The 8,329-nt window shown below is 44.9% G+C and overlaps 1 protein-coding gene across 2 annotated transcripts in view; it reads right to left on the reverse strand.

Annotated features, from left to right (window-relative positions):
* Nucleotides 1–7,938, reverse strand: part of Zbtb40 (zinc finger and BTB domain containing 40) — an 84,840-nt gene extending 76,902 nt beyond the window's left edge. For both annotated transcript variants that reach the window (XM_023722499.1, XM_004637623.2), the window contains exon 1: nt 7,801–7,938. The gene's annotated coding sequence lies outside the window, so the exon portion shown is untranslated. The remainder of the gene's footprint in view (nt 1–7,800) is intronic.
* Between the last annotated feature and the right edge of the window lie 391 nt (nt 7,939–8,329).

Below are 8,329 nucleotides of genomic sequence, written 5' to 3' on the forward strand. Positions count from 1 at the left end.
ATCATACTGAACTACATCTCTAGCCCTGTGTTTATTTTAAGGCAGGGTCTTTACAGGGCATGCTGGTGCACACCTGAAATCTCAGCACTAGACGGGCTGAGACAGAAGGATCCCCATAAGTTTAAGGCCAGCCTGTACTACAGAGATACTGTCTCAAAAAATAAATGAATACATACATACAGACAGACAGAGGACCGGCCAAATAGCTTGGGCCGGCCAAATAGCTCAGCAGACTAAAGTGTCTGCTTAGACACAGGGGCCAAGAGTTCAATCTCCAGCGCAGCATGCCGGCCCCGCCCCCCAGGGCACACTGAGATGGGCGTGGTGGTGCACACCTGTAATCCCAGCACTTGGGAGGCTATAAACAGGAGGATCACTACAAGTCTGATCTATGCAGTAAGACCCTGTACACCCTGTATACCCTGTCCTAAAAAATACAAATAAATAAAGACCATCTTGCTAAGCCAATAAATTACTCAAATTGGACTCAAACTTGTAATCCTCCTGCCTCAGCCTCCTAGACCGCTGGGATTACAGACATATACCACCTCCCCCATTCTCCTTTGGTAGCAGAGAGGATGAAACCAGGGGTACTCTACAACTGGGCTATATCCCACGCCTTTTTTATCTCAAGACAAATTCTTGTAAAATTGTCCAGCTTGCCTCAAGCTTGCCATGCTCCTGCCTCATCCTCATGAGAAGTGGGCTGATGGCCCGCATTACCATCCCTGGCCCCCTTTTTCCTCCTCCTCTTCCTCCCTTCCTCACTGTGGGATGTGAGCCACCCTGCCCCACCACCTTCTGTGATGCACTCGGCCTCACCACAGGTATACACACACACACACACACACACACACACACACACACGGAGCCAAGGACTGCAGGCTGAAACCATGAGCCAAGGGAAATCCTTCCTCCTTTACACTGATTCTTCTCAGGTAATTCAGCACAGCCTTGCAACACTGACCAGCACAGGTACTAGTAAGACCAGAAATTACGCTTGGGGCATGCACGAGGCCCTGAGTTCAATCCCAGCACTCAGGAAGCTGAGGCAAGAGGACTGTTGTGAGCTTAAGGTCAACCTGGGCTACACAGTGAGACTCTGACTAAAAAATAAATAAATAAATAAAACCAAAGACCCCTAAAGGTTCTCTGCGTTAAACTCTAAGGTAAGACTGTCTCAGAATAGAAGTGTTTTCCTTTTACACAAAGCAGATTCTCTTAGATGTCCTGTCTTTACCTCTCTCTCTCTCTCTTTTTTTTTTTTTTTTTCAGAACCAGGGATTGAACTCAGGTCCTTGCACTTGCCAGGCAAGCACTTATTCTACTGAGCTATGTCCCCAGCCCCTACCTTTCTTTATCTGTCTCCTCCTCCTTTCCCTTATGACCAAACATTCCTAAATCTGAAAAACTGACTCTACCTGCAAGAAGCTGATCCCTATGAACAAAGCACTGGGCTTCTATTGCTACCTCTTCCTTTTGCCTATTGGATGGACTATAAACTGGGTGTGGTGGGGCACAACTGTAATCCAAGCAGTCTGGAAGGATTATAAATTCCCTATCTCAGAATAAAAAAATTTAAAGAGGGTTAAAAATGTACATTTTAACACACACACATCCCACAGCGCTATTTACCAATTTAAAAAATGACTCCACGCTGAGGATGTAGCATACTGGTACAGCAAGTGCTCAGCGTGCAGCACAAAGCCCTAAGTTTCATTTTCAGCACCAAAAACAAACAATTTTTTAAAAAGAAGAAACAAATACAGTATCTGCTGGCAAGGTTGATTAGACATTCACACATCCCAACTCACATGTAATGGCAATCAGTCGTCTTTAAGGCATTAGTGAAACTAGATATACAATCATGCCTGACCATTTTAGACAAGGAGCAAAGTCTGCAGAGAGATACTTGCAAAACTCTGAAGTGGGGCTGGGGATATGGCTCAGCAATATCAGCACCTACTTGACAGGTGCAAGGTCTGGCTTTCAATCCCTAGTATCACCATAAAAAAAAAAAAAAAAAAGACAAAACTTCTGAAGTGAAGGTCACAAAACTGTGAAAAGTAACTGGTTTTATACTTTGGGTTGGTAGTATCACATGTGATGCCTCACCGTTGGCTCTATACCTTTAGCAGTTTTTTTTTGTTGTTGTTGTTTTCTGACACTTGACTAAAGTGACAGCCTCACTTCCCAGGACAAGAGTCACACAAACTTGCAGACATCCTCACTGGCGCCATGAGTCCTTTGTGCCTGAACACGGGCCACAAGATTAACAATCTGGATCTATGTGGATCAGCTGTGTTTATTTTATGTCCATGAGTTCAAGGTTTTGGAGTAAGTCACACTAGGGAGCGATAAGGGAAGCGCGCTTTCTTCTCATGCTCTGCTCTTGCTCCAGGGCTGCCAGAGCCTCATAACTACGTGCTTTCTGCAAATGAAATACTGTGCCCTCTGTATGGCTCAAAGAAAGCGACAATCTCATTTCTGAACTTAAATGCCCTTAATATTTAATTCCTTTCTCTGTGTGGTTAGGAGCTTGCTTCTCTACATTATCAAGATGATGGCTTTCGAAGGCAGGCTATTGGAGATCCAGCACACATCCCAATTCAATTTCCTTGTGAAAATCAAAGCGTTCACTCTGCTGAAGAGCGGAAAGAGGGTGAGGGGTCACCGCCTTCCCCCAGGATGCCAGTACAGGCAGTCCTCCGGAAGGGTAATGTAAATACTCAGTACGAGGCAAAAGGGCATACCAATTTGTTTTTCAATCTATTTTATTTCAGTTCAAAGCATCATTGCAGACAGACTGTCCAAGAAAACAAGCCATACTTTGGTTATACTCAGTCTTCCTCAATCTCCAAAAGCAGCTGAGTATTGCCAAAGTGTGGCTTGTTTTTCTGGGCTGCTGTCTGCGCTGATGCTCTGAACTGAAATAAAATAGATTGAAAAACAAATTGGTATGCCTTGGCTCTTCTTGCAGTTTCATATTATCCTTCAAAGCTAGTGTAACCACCTACTCTTTACTGGAACCCAACAGACCCAAATCACAGAGTAAAACTGCAACTCTCAGGTGTGCAGGTCCCACCCAAACCTAAAATAGCAATTTAATTCAGGGCTTGTTGTTTATCACTGCATTAACATGCCACTCTCTGTCCAGCTCCTTGTTCCATTTGCCGGGATGGATTCTATCTTCTGATGACATGTGCTGTATGGTTACTGGATATAGTTTAAAGCAAAAGTTGACATCGCTTTTTTTTAGTTCCCTCCATTTATTACTTCCTGTAATTTCTCATGCTCCTGGCCCAAACATCCTATTTTTACTTATTTAAAAAGCCTGCTTAAAAAAAAAAAAGCCTGCTACTGTGTCAAAGCATTTAATATTCTATAATTTTTGTTTTAGGTTTTCTTTTTTTGAGACAGTGTCCAGGTTAGTCTCAAACTCCCAGCAATCCTCCTGTCTCAACTACCTGAGTACACGGATTTACCACACCCGGCTAACACTGTTGTAAAGCATACAACATTATTTTGAAAATTTCTAGAAGAAATCCAAAATCATTTGCAAACAAAATTTGAAACTAACACCAACTAGAAAAAGCCCCAAATTTTCTGAGACTGCCTTAATAAAAGCAGATATTATAGCGGGGTACAGCTCTGGACTAGAGCACCTTAGAAACCCTGGGTTCTATCTCCACAACAACCGTCCCCCACCTCCCAAAGGAAGGAAGAGAATGTAGGAAGGACAAAGGGAAGGATGAAGCCAGGGAGGAGGAGACGAACGATGGAGGTGGGCAGGAAGCTGATACCTTTGAGGGGGGCACACAAATGGTTTCAAACTTAATTAAAAGTGCTTGGGGCAACCCACTCGGTCCCCTTCTGTCTCCTCTCAGACAGTAGTTTTCTTTCTTCCAATAAATATATTCTGCTCTAAAATAATAAAAAATAAAAGTGCTGAAAATGCTCTACATACACTTGCATAATTTGGCTTAAAAAACTAAAACCCACTTGAAAATGTTCTTCTATAAACAAAACTAGGAAAAAATAAGATATATTCCATTTCCTTCACCCCAAAGATAGAAAAACCACCCACCCTTTTTTGCCCCCAATTTTGTCTATAACATGTTCATGGATTTTTGTTGTACTTTCAATAAAGTCTCCAGTTAGGGCCAAATTTGGTTAGTTTTTGCTAAATGGAATCCAGCATAATAACAAAAAGAAAGGGGCTGGCAATGTGGCTCAGTGGAATAAGCGCTGCCCTGGCAAGTGCAAGGGCCTGAGTTCAATCCCTGGTTCTGCAAAAAAAAAAGAAAAAGAAAAGAAAAAAACAAAAACAAAAACATAAACATAAACCTGTTAACACATTTTCTATGTGACTTTTTTTTTTTTTTTTAACTGGGGATTGAACTCAGGACCTTGTGCTCGCCAGGCAGGTGTTTATGCTGCTAAGCTATCTCCTCAGCCCTAACACATTTTTCTCTTCAGTGGGCAGACAACTACTTAAGGGAGTCCCATTATCCACATGGGACAGAACAGACAGCACCTTAACTTGCTTAGTACCAAGCTCCACAAGCAGTGAAGCTGTTCAGGGCCACAGACCCAGCACAGTCCTGTTAAGCACCGCACTCAGTTCTCTGGCACACCCCAAGTTTCTATCCACCTTGCGGGGTTTCTGAGCCTGCCCAAAAGTTCTTCCACCTGGCTTCTCTTCTTTTTTTTTTTTTTTTTTTTTTTTTGGCTTCTGTTCCTTATTGCTTCTTGTTGGTTGTGTTCCTCATTTGGGCAAGTTTAAGCTTAAACTACATTTCCCAAGAGTGGTCCTCCCTGGTCACAGAGTTAAAAGGGAAACTTCCAGGGCTGGGGAGAGAGCTCAGTGGTCTAAGTGCCTGTCTGGCAAGTGCAAGGATGTGGTTTGATCCCTGGTACTGCATGCTGTGCTAGCCACTGAAACTGGGTGTGGTGGTGTATACCTATAATCCCAGCATTGGGGAGGCTGAGACAGGAGGATCACTACAAGTCCCAGCTGTGTAATGAGACCCAGTACCAAAATAAAGATTTTTTTAAAAAACCAAAACTTCCAGGTTAGTCTCTTAAGTAAAAACTATTTTGCTTCCCTATAGCAGTTGCCACAATTTTGAAAAGCTTATTTGTGCACTGGCTTGACTCCAGGTTTGTTTGTTTTTTTTTTTTTTTATTCTGCATATTTTATGTTGTTAGAACATTGGTAATAAAATCAGTAAGAGAATAAAATTAAAGAGTTAATAACTGGAATGTGAACATACTCTGTGCTCTTGGTTGACTCCAGGTTTTAATATCCACAACAGGGCCCTCCTGCTCACCCTGCCAATCACAGGACTTACCAGTTGGGCCCTGTATGCAGTAAGTACTCAAACCTATGCTCAAGGAATGTCCTGGCACACACCTACGCAGAAGGATCACAAGTTTGAACCCAGCCTGGACAACTTAGTGACTTAGTGGGACTCCATTTCAAAATAAAAAATAAAACAGGGCTGGGGATATAACTCAAAGCTAAGGCCCTGTGTTCTTTCTCAGTGTCACAAAACAAAAACAAAATCTTCACTTTGAACATCTATCTGGGAGTTTCAGGTTACATCAGGTTATGGACAGAGGCTGGCAGCAGAAGATCCAAAGGGTAAGGTGTGGTCCCTGCCCAAGGTCCTCCCAGGCTAGTGGGACCAAGCCAGGGTGGTGAGTGTGGCCCCTTAGTTTCAGCTCCCAGCCCCCTAGTGGCATAAACTGTGCAACTTTTGACCTCTCCTCTGGGAGCCTGTTTTCTTACCCATAAATGTAAATAGTAATGCTACATCTGTTGAGCGTTACATGACAATTGATGCAAATAATCCACTGAGCACCAGGACCTGGAACAAAGGGTTCACTTCATAAATATCAACTACTAAATCAATCTGATGCTGGAAGGAACATTAAAAATAAGGGGGGGGGGCAGGAGAATAAAAAAATTGAGATGTGTTATGTACATGCACCAGGTCCCCACAATGAACATAATTGTTTCGTGCTATAAACATGTACTCATAAAAATTTAAAACAAGTGGGTATGGTAGTGCACACCTGTAACCCTAGCACTTTGGGAGGCTGAGGCAGGAGGACTTCCATGAGTTCAAAGTCAGCGTGGATTACACAGTGAGATCCTGTCTCAAAATAAGTAAATAAACAAATTACAAAGTTTATTGTTATGATGCTAGCTGTGTTTTAAACTACCTTTGTGCACCTGCACACCATCTGTCCAAGATCCCTGAAGAACTTAAATTCCTGTACATCATCTATTTCCAGGGACTTGAAATGTTCCTAGCACATAGTAGGTGCTCATGAAATGCTGATTAATGAATGCATACATCCAAGCAGAGTGTTTTCAACTATTTGTTAAACAATGACAAAAAGTGAGGTTTGGGAACTGCCCTAGAAGGTACATTAGGGAGAAACAGGAAGACTGAAGTCTGATGATTTAAACTGAGTGCCAAGGGGCCGGGAGATGGCTGAGTGAAATAAGTGCTTCCCTGGCAAGTGCACGAGCCTGAGTTCCTCAGTTCAATCCCTGGTTCGGAAAAACCAAACCAAACCAAATCTGAGTGTCAGCACTTGGGAGGCTGAGGCAGGAGGATAAAATGCAACATCCAGACCAGCCTGGGCTACACAGCCAATTCAAGGCCAACTTAAACTACATAAGAACATCAAATAAATAAATACAAGCCAAGTATGGAAAAATTTCACTTGGGAGATGGTTAATCAGGATCTGGCTTGAAAAAAGTCTGAAGTAACATGCCCAGGAACCAGGCAGGGGTTTGCCAGCCATACAACCTATAACACCCTGAAATTGTTTAAACCATCTCACTTCTTCCTCTCGTGTAAAAGGGAAACATCATAAAGTGTGATAAAGCACAAGGCCAGGTATAAATGTAAATAAAACACCTGTCAGGCATTGAGTGAATATTACTACCATAGAAAGTAAGAGAAACAACTACTTTGACCTGTACCAAATACATAAAAATTGAAAATAATAAAATAAAACATTAAAAAAGAAACTACTTTGAATAATGAGTAAAACCAGAGGGATAATAGAAGCCAGTGTTTCCTCAGCCAAGAGCTCTAGGTACACGGCCCAGTGGGCGAGAAGGGACGCGGGGGAAACCCCAGGACCACAACGACTCCATCTACCTGTGTCTAGGACCGGGGTCGACACTCTTTTTCCGCAAAAGGTGGAACAGAAATACGAAACCGCTCTGCCCAAGGGGAAGGAAAGCTGCCGGAGATGATACCTAAACAATGAACATGGCCGCGTTCCAACAAAACTTCACTTACGGACGCTGAAGTTTGATTTTATTATCACTGCTATTTCTCTTTTGTCCCCCAACCATTTAAAAACATCAAAACTACTCCTAGCTGCTGTCAAACAAAAACAGCCTGGGAGAGGAAAGGAAGCCTGTGGCTGAGGTCCGCGGGCTGCAGATGCTCGGTGCAGGACATGGGGGAGGCGGAAGGAGACGGCGACATCCAGCCGCCCCCATCGGCCCGGGCAGGACCCCAGCGGAGGGCCTGCCCGGGCCCCCCAGTCCCCAAGGCCTCTCCATGCCCGAGCCCACGCGGTGCCTGGGGGTGCGCTGACCCCGGGACCCACGTCCCGCAACCGAGGGAGGCCGCAGTGACCGAGAAGAGTCCCGCAGAGTGGGCCACGCGGAAGGGTCTCTGTGAGCCCGTCACTTGGGGCGCCTCTCGGGTCTCAGCTGCAAAAGGGGTCTCCACGCTGAGTCGCAGCCCCGTTTCTATGGTTACCTGTTCAGCACCGATTCAAACTGCCGTTCTTTATTGACAGCGCCATAGAGAACACGAACACTCCTGCCCGAAGGGAACAATAAAGCTTTCGCCATTCAACAGCGCCGGAGACGCCAGCAGGCGGCCATCTTGAGGCCGGCGCTGAAGGGGCAGACGCCGAGAGGGGCTGGGCGTCCTTGCCCGTGCGTCATGTCACGTGCTGGGGGCGGTCTCGCGAGAAGGCGGGGCCTGCGTCACGTGCTCGTGCTCCGCCAATGCTAGGCCGCTGGAATGAGGGGGTGGCCAACCTCCTCACTGGATCGCTGACGTTTGCTACGCCTTCCCCTTACCATCGAGCCTTTGGGAGGTTCTACTTGAGTTTTCACCTCCTCCTGCTGGGGCATCTCCAGGACTGAGATCTTACTTCAAAGGATGGCAGCGACGTAGATAAAGATTTATTTTTCCGAAAACAACAAATTCACGTGCAAGGCCCGGCAGAGCAGTGTCCCCAGACACACTCTCATTGGTGGAGAGACTTGCCGTGCTCAGA

Source organism: Octodon degus, unplaced genomic scaffold, assembly GCF_000260255.1.
Source record: "Octodon degus isolate 3935 unplaced genomic scaffold, OctDeg1.0 scaffold00092, whole genome shotgun sequence".
In the NCBI taxonomy this organism is placed as follows: Eukaryota; Metazoa; Chordata; class Mammalia; order Rodentia; family Octodontidae; genus Octodon; species Octodon degus.